The following is a 13,719-nucleotide window of genomic DNA, read 5'->3' as shown; positions in this document are numbered from 1 at the left end:
CAAGAATCCTTCTCTCTTCTCCCACTAGCAATAGAGAGATCCAGTGTCCTGTTTTTGGTATTAGAGCCCTACTTTTATGAATTACTTAAAACTTATCTCAAAAAAAAAAAATTGGCAAAAAAGGCGCTTTTGTATTTATTTGTTGAAGCATCCCGTTCTGATGGTAAGATAGTTCTTCAGTAGTCCATTTCTACAAAAAGAGAAGAAAAACGAAGAGAGAAGCGAGCCGAAGAAGACAAGATAAATGCTTGAAACCCAAGCATGTAATCACCTTATCCATAGGGTTTATAATTGAGAAATTCACTGTTAGTTTTCTGACTAAAGAGAAATATCCATTTTTTACACTTTTCCCTTCAATTTTCTGTTTCCTAATATGATTTGATTGCTTATTTGTTCCCTATGATTATCATTATGATTTTTGTACGAATGTTGTACCTTATGATTTTTGACGAATGTATTTTTTCTTTTATGTACACTGAGAGCATATGCACCAAGACAAATTCCTTGTGTGTCCAATCACACTTGGCCAATAAAAAAATCTATTCTATTCTATTCTATTCTATTCTATTCTATTCTATTCTATTCAATCCGATACCATGATACATAGGATACGAACGATGCACCTCACGATGTGCCACGCAGTGACCCGTTTAATAAAGTGAGGAGGCAAACCTATAGAGCCGCCAACGTTTTGAAAAGAGCAGAATGCGCTCATCTCTAGAACGTTTCTTTAATTATCAGACTGCGCTTAAATAAGATTTTGTATTTTAAAGTCGGAAAACTCATTTTCGGGTCCGGAACCTTTTTCGCTGTGACTCCTGTTTCCAACCGGACACATTACACTAACGTTCTTTTGCGTGGCCGTTCAGCTGTATATATATATATATATATATTTTTACCGGTCTCGAGGCTTGACATCCCGAAATGCTTTGCGACAATTACTTCTTTTCCGGTTTTGGCTAGAACTTCGGCGGACGCGTAAGTTGAATTGTAGCTCCTGGAATCCTCGATCATCGGCCTCGAGGAAAACTGTAGTGCGGCGGATTCCCGGGAGGGGAAAAGACTGTTGTCTTACTAAACGGTTTTTACTTTTATTTTTCCCTTCTGCTGGCGGGGGTGGGGGGTGGAATGCGAGGGAATAGATGAGCTTGGGGGGAAGGATGGTTCACCGGAATGGATGGAAGAAAAGAGGCCGGGTGGGCGGTTTAAGTCTCGAGGATCAGTTGGTGTAAAAGGAAATGAAATGAGGCTTTCTGGAGGTTACTTAATAACGTCTTTGTTTCTCGGAAGGCTGTGCTGCTTGGTGGGCATTGAACGTTTTTCTGAAACGGGGAGCTCAGTCTGTTGTGCGTCTACTACACGCAGGATATAGTTAGTATATGGTCGGTTATTGAATTGAGTTTTACTCTTTTTTTTAGTAGTTGGAGCTTAATTTTGATATCTGTTGCCTTGCCGTCAAGTTGCTTGGATAGGCAGTGTCTAATTGAATACAATACAATGTACAATATTCTTTAACGGCCGAGTGTGATTGGGCACACAAGGAATTTGTCTGCATAAGCTCTCACTGTACATACAGACAACGAAGTCACATGTTCACCATTCCGGTGAACCATAAGATATCGATAGTGGAAGGTAATAGGAAAGATGAGAAGGATAATAATAATAGACCCCTACTACATCGGTATAAATATCCTTAGACATAAGACAGTTATGTGGGAATTAGGTGTTCAGCAGAGGGATGGCATAATGGGGGGGGAACTGTTATTATAGTTGTTTTGGCATGCAATGAATGTCCTGTAGCGGCGTCCTGAGGGGAGGAGTTGAAACAGTTTTGTCTGGGATGTGAGGGGTTTTTTAAAGCCCTCTTTCTGGCTTATGCAGTATATAGGTCCTACGTGGAAGTCTGGCTTAAGCCATGAGCCCTGTCCTGAATCAGCAAGTGAACATTAGTTCATATGTGAGTGTAAAGAATGTAAAATATTTGTGGATTTGTGCCCTTTTTTTGTGTTTTAAGTTTAATGCTTCCTGTCTTTGCTTCTTTCAATAGGTTTAGCCATGGCCAAGTCCAAGAACCATACTACACACAATCAATGTAGGTTTTAATTTGAGGAATGAAAATAGCTGTAATGTTACTATTTGCCTTATTTGAAAGGACTAATATTGGCATAATAGCTTAAATCAATATTCACTAATTTTTATTAACATTTCTTATATAGTTTATAATATATACATACATACATACATATACATATATATATATATATACACACACACATACACACAGGCACACATTACAACTTTATATTGTAATATAAAGTGAAGTATGAATAGTCTTGAGTTTGTTTCGTTGGAGGGGGTTGCCTTACTAAATTATTAGAGAGCACAAAAACTATTACTCAATTTCTTCTACTTTCTGCTTAATGGAAGTAGACATCTCTGCCCAAAAGCAAGCAATCCCAATTCTAGTCATTGAGAAGGCTAATCGTTTAGCTTTACAGGGGCAACCGTATACTCATCATATAAGCATTGAGCATAAATACGGAAATGTAATCCTTTCCTAGGTTCTTGATAATGGCCAGTCTTGTCATTCTCTGATTCCTGTGTAATTTTCATATAGAATTATCCTTGTCTAATAGTCTAATACTATTTGCCATTAGTGTCCTGCAAATATTTATATTTTTTAGTAAAAGGATATTTGGAATAAAATTGTGTGAAAACGCAAATGGATAATAATTGTATGCTTGGTAAATTGGTTTGAGACATTAAAGTACATGCTGAATTTAACACTGATGGAACAATACCACATATGACTGGAGAAAAGTTATGACTTAATATTGAATTGTATATAGTAAACAGAACAAGATTGAAATCTTATTGGAACTAATGATAGATTTGTATTGCCTACTTCTTAAGAAATATTGGGTTTCAATCTCATGTAAAGGATAAGACACCCTTAGAAAGCAATTGTGTGGTTTTCATGAGAAAAATTATGAATGTATTTTGGCAGTCCCAAAGATTCTAGGTTTTTAGCCACTGTTACATTACTTTGTAGAATTTTCAAACCTAGAAATTGCAACTTGAAATAGATATTTTGCTATTTTTTAAAGCAGATAAAACTAATAGAGAAACAGAAATGTAGAATATTAATTTATTATCTTAAATTATTGAATATTATTTCTGAACAGCTCGCAAATGGCACAGAAACGGCATTAAGAAACCCAGGTCACATAGATACGAATCTCTGAAAGGGGTGAGTGCCTTCTTATCAACTCATTTGCAGCTGCTGACATTGACAGATGGCTCATTGTGTCTCTGTATGGGGGCCTGACAACAGTGAATGGTAGTGCGTGATCACAGACCATGACATAAAGCACTGAGGCAATCCCGCTTCAGTATCACACATCAATATTATAAACCCCCAATCTGAAAGAAGCAGCCTAATAATGATAACTGAGAAATGTAGATTTTATTTTGTAGGTGCCCAATATAGCATACAACTACCATTCTCTGAGTGACCCTGTTTCCTTATGATGCTGATTAGGAATAGGCAAAATTCACTACCATCCGCCTAAGGTTTGATTAGACCCTAAAGTGGACCTATTTCATCTAAACACCATATTTGGGATACCTTGAATTGCTTATAGTTGCAAGGATTTAATTTTGGAAACTGTCCTTGAAATGGCAAAGTTCATATGAGTTGCCATGATTTGGAGTGGAAACAGAATATTCCAGAATTCTTCGGGCTATTCTGTTCACAAATCAGTGCATTTTGTTCATTTCTAGAATTGTTTGGTTAGACATTGTTCCATAATAATTATTTTATTTGTATCCCACCTTTATTGTTTTTACAAATAATTCAAGGCAGCTAACACATCCTTCATACAAGGCCATTTGAAAGAACAAGAAAAGGCAGAAGAGTAGATGGGGGCAGTCTGGGTGGATTTATGAAGGACTGTCACATGACTCAGGTGGCTTACAATTGGATAAAATACAACAGATTAAAACATGACAACAAATACATTAAATTGTCTACTTCGCTGTCTTGAGCTTTAGTAAACTTCCAAATAATATGTGAATAAAAAAACAAATTATATTTCTTGTGTCTTCCCAACCATTGTCTCCCTTTCTAGGTGGATCCCAAATTCCTGAGGAATATGCGCTTTGCGAAGAAGCACAACAAGAAAGGACTTAAAAAAATGCGGGCTAATAATGCTAAAAATGCTAAATAACCAGCCTGACTTTCTATAGCGAAGGGAACTACCTTGATTAGTAATTGGATGACAATTTTTCCATGTAACATCTTTCACTCAAACTATTTTATATTAATAAAAATAAATGTAATATGTATGTGCAGTGTCAGGTTTTCATTGTGTCTACAAGAGTTTACACTTTCTGAACATGTTTTTTAGAACAAGTTAATCCTAGTAACTTCTGTGTTATGTGTCTCACAATCATTGCTATTATTAAAGTGCTCAAGAATTTGTATTCTGAACTGAGTTTTCAAGATATGGATTCAGTTATACATACAATTCAGTTCCTATTTAGCCTGCAGATCAGAATATTACAGGGTATTTTATCAAATACCTCATTAAAATTAAGCTACATTATGTTCCATCATTCTGAAAATTTACTATGGAAATAATTCAGTCAAAATTTTTTTTGAGATTTTCTGACAAATGCATGCTGATGTATTTTTAATAATCATAACACTTTTAAATATGGTTGCAGCTCAATCTCTAGTTTGCTCTTGCATCTTCACAGGTATTAATGTCACATTCATAATTTAAATTGATGTCTTTAAACCTTTGTCCTCATTTCCCCTTTTTGCCTCCCTTCTCTGAGGATTTCTCAGTTTGATTAGAATACCTTCAGCATCCTAAAGTACCATTCTTTGGCCATAGATATTTTAAAGAATTAAAAATCTGGAGATAATTGCTGATTATATTATGCCAGAGCTAGAATCCCCATATTTCAGAAGACTGAGCAAGGAAAGAGCCTTTTTTGTTATTCTTTTGACATCTTCATTAAATAGCTGGAAAAATTGTTATTCTTAAAGCAATTTAAGAAACCCATTTTTTTTTCTGTATTCTCTGCTAACCTCAGCTCATTCTGCACTTCAAATTTTCTAACAGTTTGTTATTATTTCTGAACAATGTTCCTCTTTTTACCCTTGTGTTTTCTTTTTAATTCAGAATTTCTCTTAAGGTTTTTGTGCAAAGAGCTAATTTCCTCAATGATACTGTTTTTGAAAAAGTTTCCTCATATTGTACTTTATGTTTTAATCTACATAATCTTTTTATCAATTACATTGTTTCCATATAGGTTTTAGTCATACAGTAATTTTATTGCTTTGTATCTGTAATTCCGTTCTTATTTTTCCATAATTTATAGCAGCCTTCCTCAGCCTTTTCCCTGGAGGAACCCTTAAAATAACACTCAGGTCTTAGGAACCCATGTATAAAAATATTTATATTTAGACCTCATGATATACGTAGCACATGCTTTTTTTAAAAAAATAGTTACTTTTCAATCATAATCTCTAATGGAAAGCCAGTTGAGAAAAGCTGGTTTAGGGACTAAATTGTCCACACTGGAATAATTTTAAACGTATATATCTCTGACGTTATGCTTTTGCTTGACAATGAACAGCATTAATTTTTTTTTTAAAAAAATCAACAGTCAACTCTTTCTAGGGTTCCTCAATTAAGTTCCTATTGATTAGTGGTGCATCAAAGATGCCTTTCGGGGAGAAAATTGTCAGCAATTCAAGTGAGGAATTTCCTGGAATGACACCTGCAGAGTTTGTCTCCTAACACATAATCATCCTTTTATGCCCTATTTTACAAATCTCAAGCCTTTAGTTAAATATACAAAAAACTGACAGAAAACAACCTATTGTAATGGTCCATCAAGTCTTCCCTTTGAGGGTTTTTTTTTTGTTTGTTTCCTTTTCGTCAAGTGATGGATATGTTTATCCCAAGCATGTTTAAGCTCAGTTATTGAGGCTTGACCCTCTACCTCCACTGGAAGCTGGTTCCAAGCTTATACTACTCTCTGTGAAGTAATACTTCATAACCTTATTTTTGAAATTCCCTCCTGTAGATTTGAAGTTACACTCCCATGTTTCTAGTTTTTGCTTAATATTGAAAATAATGCCTTCTAGAACATTATTCACAGTCTTAATATATTTAAAGGTTTCAATTATGTCTGTCCCCACCTTTTCCTTCTGTCTTCCAGATTGTACATACTCAGCTTCTACAATCTCAGACCTTGTACCACTTTGTTACCTGTCTCTGAACTTGCTCAGTCTTAAGTGAGGTTCTCCAAACTGGACACAGTATTCCCTATGGGGTCTCATTAAATCCCTATATTGTGAGATTTGAACTTCCTTTATTCTGCTGCTGATCCCTCTAGTAATGCATCTCAAAATGTTTGTCTTCATTGCAGCACTTTTTTACTAATTTTGCAGTCATCTGCTATGAGCACCTAAATCCTTTCCCTCGATTCTAACACTGTACCTTTCATGTTGTACCCTGTCTGAGGATTCTTTTCCCCCCCAAGTATGTTTAGAAATAATGAACTGCAGTCTTCACATTTTTAATCAATTTTCTAGCAATGCCAGATTTTCCAAGTTAGAAATACCCCTGGGAACATCAACTCTATTATATACCTTTGTATCATCAGCAAAAAAGACAAACTTTACCGAGCAATTCTGTTATATCACTTACACATTGAACAGAACAAAACCTGGGGCTGAGCCTTGTAGTATGTTGCGACTGGTCTCTGTTCACACTGTGCCCCATCAACAATCGTATGCTAGTGTTTCCCCGAAAATAAGACCCTGTCTTATATTTTTTTGAACCCTGAAATAAGCGCTTGACCTTATTGGCTTGTGCTTATTGGCTTGGACAATCGGGGGATGTCTAATTTTGGGGGAAACGGTAGGATTTATCCCAGAGCCAGCTTCCTATCCACTGAACCACCCAATGATTAAGCCCTAGCCTGAACATGTTTTTAATGAGTTTTTTATATGGAACAATACCAAATGCTTTGCTAAAATCCAGAACCACCTTCAGCCAAAACATTTGTTTTATTAAAAATTTTCTTTCATTATACATGTTTTATGAACAGAGTGTTGACCTGGACACATCTTATACATTGCTTTTTCCATATTCATCCCTTTTATATAATTCTTTATCACAAATATATCATTTTTCACTGTATCTTCCTCTCTCTTCCGCCCCGCCCCCCCCAATACATTTTACATATTTCCAATTTTGGCCATGATATTCTTTTTCCATATTTTTTTTTCTTATTTCAATCTCTTCTTAGTACCTAACATATAATTCGCCCTTTAACTCTTAATTTAGCCAAAACATTTGTGATATGTTGCTCCAGGAAACCCTATCGGCATCTTTTTCTTTGGCAGGGTTGGGTTTTAGACACCGAAAACCATATTGTGTCCTATTTATGTTAACTTCATTGCTTTCAATAGTGCCACACAGTCAATGCTTTGGATTTCTAAATCAATGGTGACAATCTTGACACAGTCTCTGTTTATTTTGTGAAAAAGTTGCATCTTTCTGCTGTTGTATTCCAATCATGAAAATCATTCTCCAATTTAAAGAGGCACATCTTAAGTCATGTTTGTCTTTCCAAAGCTTATCTTGTTTTAATTTCCAATATCAGAGTATGAAATATCTCCTAATTGGACTATTGCAATTCACTCTATATGAGGCTACCCTTGAAAAGTATCTGGAAGCTTCAGTCGGTGCAAAATGGGACACTGTGAGCTACAGTATATTGGGTGTCCAAAGAAGGGCACATCTAACACCTCTGCTCCACAAACCACACTGAGTGCCACTTCGCTTCTGGGTCCAATTCAAGGTGTTGGTTATGACCTTTAAAGCTCTACATGTCATGGACCCAGACTGTCTATGTAACTGGCTTGGTTCGATCACATCAGCCCATCCCATCCATCTTCCTCCAGGCAAGAGGAAGGTATGTTGCAGACCACATCAGTCAAAGAATTCCAATTGGCGGGTTCTAGGAAGAGAGCCTTTTCTGCCATTATCCTTGTCTTATGGAATATCTTCCCCCTGGAGATGAGGCTGGCCTCCATTCTCCTGGCTTCTCTCAAAGGTGAGAGAGGCCAGGCTTTGCAGCCTTGCATGGGAAGCCCAAAGGATTATGCAGTTGGTGGATAGACTATGGCTGGTGCCCTGAGAACTTTCCATTTATTTTTGTCAACCGATTTTAATAGGGTTCAATTGCCTCCCTGGAAATTTTCTTGCCTCTGAAAATGTTTATGATTTTATAATTTTTTTAAGTTTTAACTTTAAATTAATAGATAGATGGATAGATGATAGATAAATTAATGGATGGATGGATAGATGATGGATAAATGGCTAATGAAAACTATGAATTGTGCTTAGGAATATTTTTTTCTGATTTTTCATTAAATGGCTTAATGTGGCCCAATTTAGTTATCTTTACTGCATTTACAAATCCTTTTGTGAAATATTTGTGTTCATTCCTATAGCCTTCAATTTAAATCTATTTTGTCAAGTTTGCCATGACACATTTTTAGACTGAATTTTGTGCCTTTTTATTTTGATAAAATCAAGAATCTAATTGTATGCTGAAATACGACATACAGTTTTATGATATTTATTTTATTTTATTACAAGTTATATGCACAGGAAAACTCAAGAATTATGTCCCTTAACATGCTTTATTACATGTCATGATGCTTACAACAAAATTGCAGGAATACTTAGTGATATTAAAGTATTAATTTATACGGTCGTATAAAACTCCCAAATTTCAAATATTCAAATTATTACAGGTCAACAATCTAAGATGAATAAAACTTCTTAAATAAAATCTGGCAAGGTTTTATTAAATTTATTTTAAAAATTTAACCATTTATTAAATGTATTAAATACATTTTAAGCTTTTTATTATGGTACATTTATTAAATAATGTTATTAAATTTATTTCATTAATCATTTTTATGTTTTAAAATTTTAATTAGATAAATATTTACCTGGGAGGGGAGAGACCACATGGTCATGGATTTCAAATATTGATTTAGAATTATAGAGGCAAATGTTAGGTACAGGTTTCTAGCATTAGCATAATTGATGCTCATTTAAACTCTCTTGGGATTATCTGCTTTTTTTTAATGTGCTTTGCAAATAATAAAACAAGGAAAGTGTTGTCTGCTACCTAGTCCTTTTCAGCATGAAAAACTTTCCCGCAAACAAATTAAAATAACCTTCAAAAATAATAATCATGAGTTCCTTCCCTCCTTCCTTCCTTCCATAATCATAAATGTTTAAAAGTTTTTCCAGTGTTCTCTATTTCTATGAGCTATATGGTAATCAGCAATATAGTCACTTATCCAGAAGGTGGCAGGTTCTGCATACTTAACAATATTATTCAAATGAAAATAAGGACCTGAGAATATCTGATGAAAATGCCTTTGAACTGTCTAAGACTATAATTCAGTTGCTTGCTAACCTGAAGAATACCAGTCATTAGTTGCCCATAAGAAAACTGTTCATGAAAAAGCCAAAGGAAAATCTCATCCAATGTTTTTTCCCCCCAAGATTTCCAAGCCGAATATTTGGCAAGCTGATGAGCAAGTCATGACAACAGATGTATTGTTTTATTGATAGAAATCTCGTCTTCTGAGTTACACTGAAGCCAAATAGATGTATAATGTCCTTTAATAAGCCTCTACTAATTCATTTGATCTAATGTTCCATTTTTGTCTTAGTGTGAATATAAAAAAAATTGAATCTATCAGATGTCAATAATGACTCAGGCTGATCTTGAGTCAGATAGCAGTCATGGATTGCTCCCGGTTCGGTCTGGTTCTATAGAACCAGTAGTAAAACTGGCGGGAGGCTCCGCCCACCCACCACGCTGTCATCGTGGGTGATCCGTGCGCGTTCCTGTTGCGAACCGGTAGTAAAGGTAAGTAGAACCCACCCCTGCAGGATAGGATTCAAAAATACTACAGGTTTATTCCATGCTATCTATACATAACAGTCTAATCTACTAACAGTCAAGGCAAACTGGCATCAGAGAGCAATAGTTTAATAAAGTATTACTAAAACTAGTAATAGTTCATTAAACCTGTATGCTGCCTAACTCTCAATGACACTTTTGTTATTCCAAAAAATCCCAGTATAGATGTATCCCCAGGATTAACTTTCTGATTACTCTTAAAGAAAGTGAGGCGCTGTTTTATGATCTAATTTGACATAGCTGTATTGTTTCTCCTTGTATTTGAAGTTAAAATTCCTAAACATTTCAGCCTTCTGTTAGAAGGAGGCTTCCCCAGCTGATGAATCTGGTTTGCTGCTTCTACATCTTTTCCATCTATTGCAATAAGCTGATTTTTAATAGCTAAAACTGCACAACTGCCAAGGTGAAAACTGCAGAAAATTGTTATTCACATAGAATTACTAAGCAGTAATGGATAGGTTTGCATATCCTGCTAAGCTGTCTTATCACCTAGAGATACCGTACATGTGAATTAGGTTATTATAATGTCTTCTTGTTTAAAGGTGTTTCAAAGTTAGTGAGGCAAAAGCAGTTTTAGTTATTTCTCCTCATAAACTCTCAGTCAGGAGAATAGGCTATTTATGTGGTTTTCTGTCTGAAAGTTATAATTACATGTGATTTGTTTAAAGACAGCCAGACTGCCTTAAGTCAGGTATGAATCAGGTATGTTGCGCCTTCCAAAATTCCCAATTAACATGATCAGCATATGACCTAGACGAGGGTACCAGGTTGGAGAAGGCTGGTTTAGATACTAACTTCATAAATAGAATAGAACTTTTCTTTCCCCTTTAGGAGCCCTGTGCTCTCCTAAAATTCCATCTGAACTCAGAAATTAAGTAGAATTAGGACCATTTATTACTTTATTAGGAATACCAGAGCTATAGGCTAGATGAGGAAGCTAAAAAAGAACCCAGATTGCAACAACAGCAAGTTATTTCTGTGTCATTTTCCAAACAGACATCCATGCAGTCAACAAGAGTCTGTCTAAATTCCAATGAGCTTTTACCTTAATTATCTAATATTTGGATTGGGAGTACCGTGGGAATGTGTTGGGTGCGTAGTGCTGATGGAGACAGAAGTGTTTCCTCATGTGAGACAGGAACAATGTATAATTATGTTTGTAATTGCACCCTTAATCATTCCACTGCATTACATAACTGTGTTGTAATCATTGTCACCAGAATTAGCAGTCACCATGTTGACTGAGGTCAGCATATTGCCTATATGTATCCTTCATTGGAGCACCACCAATTAAGTTTCTGCATTTTTAAGAGCTCTCCAGCTGGTACTGGAATAAATAGATGCAAATGCTACAGTCTGATTATTCTAAATCAAGCTTGTTGATATTTGATGCAGATGTGGAGCCTTAATTTATTATTCTTTGTGCTTCTCACCTCCTTCCTCCTTTATCATCAAAGGGATAAAAAAATCAAAGGGGCAAAATGTAGCTGAGAACTCCTGGTTCTTCATATAACGCTGATGCGTTCTGTTTTACAAGGATGGGAAAACCTATCACTGATCAAGAGTCCCAAAATCTGTTACCTTAAGTTGTGCATTAACTGATCCTGCTGAAAGGAGGAGGATACCATGTTTTCTTTCTATCTTCATTGAGTTCTTCATTCAGCAATTTCTTAGGCCCCACAAATTGTGTGATAACAAAAATATCTGGCTGGTCAAGATTCCAATTAAGATGTTGAGGTAGACGTATGCAGTATGCATGAGTTCAAACCCCCTTTCCCCCTTCAGTCAGCAAATAAGTTTTAGTTAAACCAGAACAAACTTTTTTCCTGGGAGATAAATTCCTAAACTGTGAGCAGCAACACTGAATAGCTTTCGTCTGCTACTTTCCATTTGCAGTTGCGAAATTCTAGCTTTGTTGGAAGCCTTTGTCATCCCTGACCTTTTGCTCTGTCGTCCTACACAAGAGTTTCCCAAATATGGTCTGAACAGCATCCAGACCAAAATAGCCACATGTGACACAATGCAAGATGGAATAATTGGAATCATGCAACCTAAGGCCAGAACTTCATTGTGAGAAGAGTCAGGGGCTTGTTTGCTTTGGCAGTGCAAAGATATCAGATCTGCCTCTGCATTGTCAGATGGCCTTCGTGTAGGCATAAAATCTTAACCCCTCAAAGTCAAAGGGACTCTGGGACTCATATGCAACATTTGGTGTAGGCCAACACTAGGGTTTTTTGTTTTGCTTTTTTGTTGCATCAGTATTAAAATTCATGTTTCTCATCATGAATGACATTCCTAATTACAGATCCAGTCATTCCACATTCTCTCAAATAGGCGTGATACAATTATACTTTTAATGCAAGTGTTGACCATTTTAATAACTATATAGTCTATTTGTATCACCTTGTTAGTAGTCATTTGTTCTATTGGTAAGACGCAATTCTACATCCTCTAAGACAGGGGTGTCAAACTCACAGCATCACTGCAGCGTCACGTGACGTATTGGGATTTTTTTTTCCCCTTTGCTAAACCGGCCGTGGCCGTGGCCAGCACGTGACGCATCTGGCCCGTGGGCCGGGAGTTTGACACCCCTGCTCTAAAAAGTCTCAGATATTTCCACATGCAGCCCTCTATTACCTGGGTCAGTGGCGATAGGTGGCCAGTTAATATCAGAGCAAATATTGACAATAGAGAGATTTGTCACTGCAGCAGCTGTTGTTTGGCAGGAAAATGTTCCAACTAGTGTGTATTGCAGCTTGTTTTACAACCAATCTTGGTTTGGAACACAAAGCTAAATAGAACTGGATTTGCTTAATGCTTGGAAAGAAGATTTTAAAAAGAGTACAGGTAGTCCTCAGCTTATAACCAATTGCTTAACGACCATTCAAACTTATGGCAGACTCAAAATGGGTGTTTTGCAGCCTATAAAGCACTTTGGACCATCGTAAAATGCCATGCCAACTTCCTGCAATCACAAAACAGCATTTTGAGTTCTTTGGCAACTAGCTTTCCTTTAAAAGAGGTTGCAGCATCCTGCGGTCACGTGACCACAGTTTTTTGTTTAAAACAAAGCCCATTCAAAAGAATCGATTTGCAATGTTTGCTTAGCCACTGCAGTGATTCACTTAATAACTGCTGCAAAAAAAATGTAAAATCAATTCCTGTCACATCGGTACCTTGACTTACGACCAAAAATCTAGTCCCAATTATTGCAAATCGAGGACTACCTGTAGAGGTTACACTGGGAAATCTACAAACATCCCCCAGCAAAAAGGAATGTTAAACTGTTCCAGAACTGTTCTTCCTATTCCAGACTCTGAGATCTTTTAGATGATATTTCAGTGTGCATGGAAGGAAAACAAAAGCTACACAAAATACTGATTGTCATTTAATTTGAGATCAAAATGCAGTCTAATTGTAATCACACATAAAGCATGTTTTGTGCAATTTCAAATTTTGATCTTTCTGTTCAGGAAAGAGAAAAGCCTTTCCTAACTTGATGCCTTCCCAAAATACTGAACTGTTACTTGGCCAGGGCCCAAACCGTCTAGCAGAATGTAGGGACCGATGAGGAGGGCAAGCGAAGGGCATCAGGCCAGGAAAACTGTCCTACCTAGATAACATTGTAATCTCTAGAAGTTCAACGGGGTTTCCATCTCTCTCAGAGGAAAAAGATATTTC

General features: G+C 36.3%; 1 long non-coding RNA gene across 1 annotated transcript; it reads left to right on the top strand.

Moving 5' to 3' along the window:
• The first annotated feature begins 958 nt into the window (after nucleotides 1-958).
• Nucleotides 959-2,064, top strand: LOC131193252 (uncharacterized). The gene is made up of 3 exons (XR_009153870.1): nucleotides 959-1,081; nucleotides 1,882-1,957; nucleotides 2,048-2,064. It is a non-coding gene; the product is annotated as an uncharacterized LOC131193252 (long non-coding RNA).
• The last annotated feature ends 11,655 nt before the right edge of the window (nucleotides 2,065-13,719 follow it).

This window comes from Ahaetulla prasina, chromosome 2, assembly GCF_028640845.1.
Source record: "Ahaetulla prasina isolate Xishuangbanna chromosome 2, ASM2864084v1, whole genome shotgun sequence".
In the NCBI taxonomy this organism is placed as follows: domain Eukaryota; kingdom Metazoa; phylum Chordata; class Lepidosauria; order Squamata; family Colubridae; genus Ahaetulla; species Ahaetulla prasina.
Note: the sequence above shows the minus strand (reverse complement) of the source record. Positions and strands in the feature narration are given on the sequence as shown.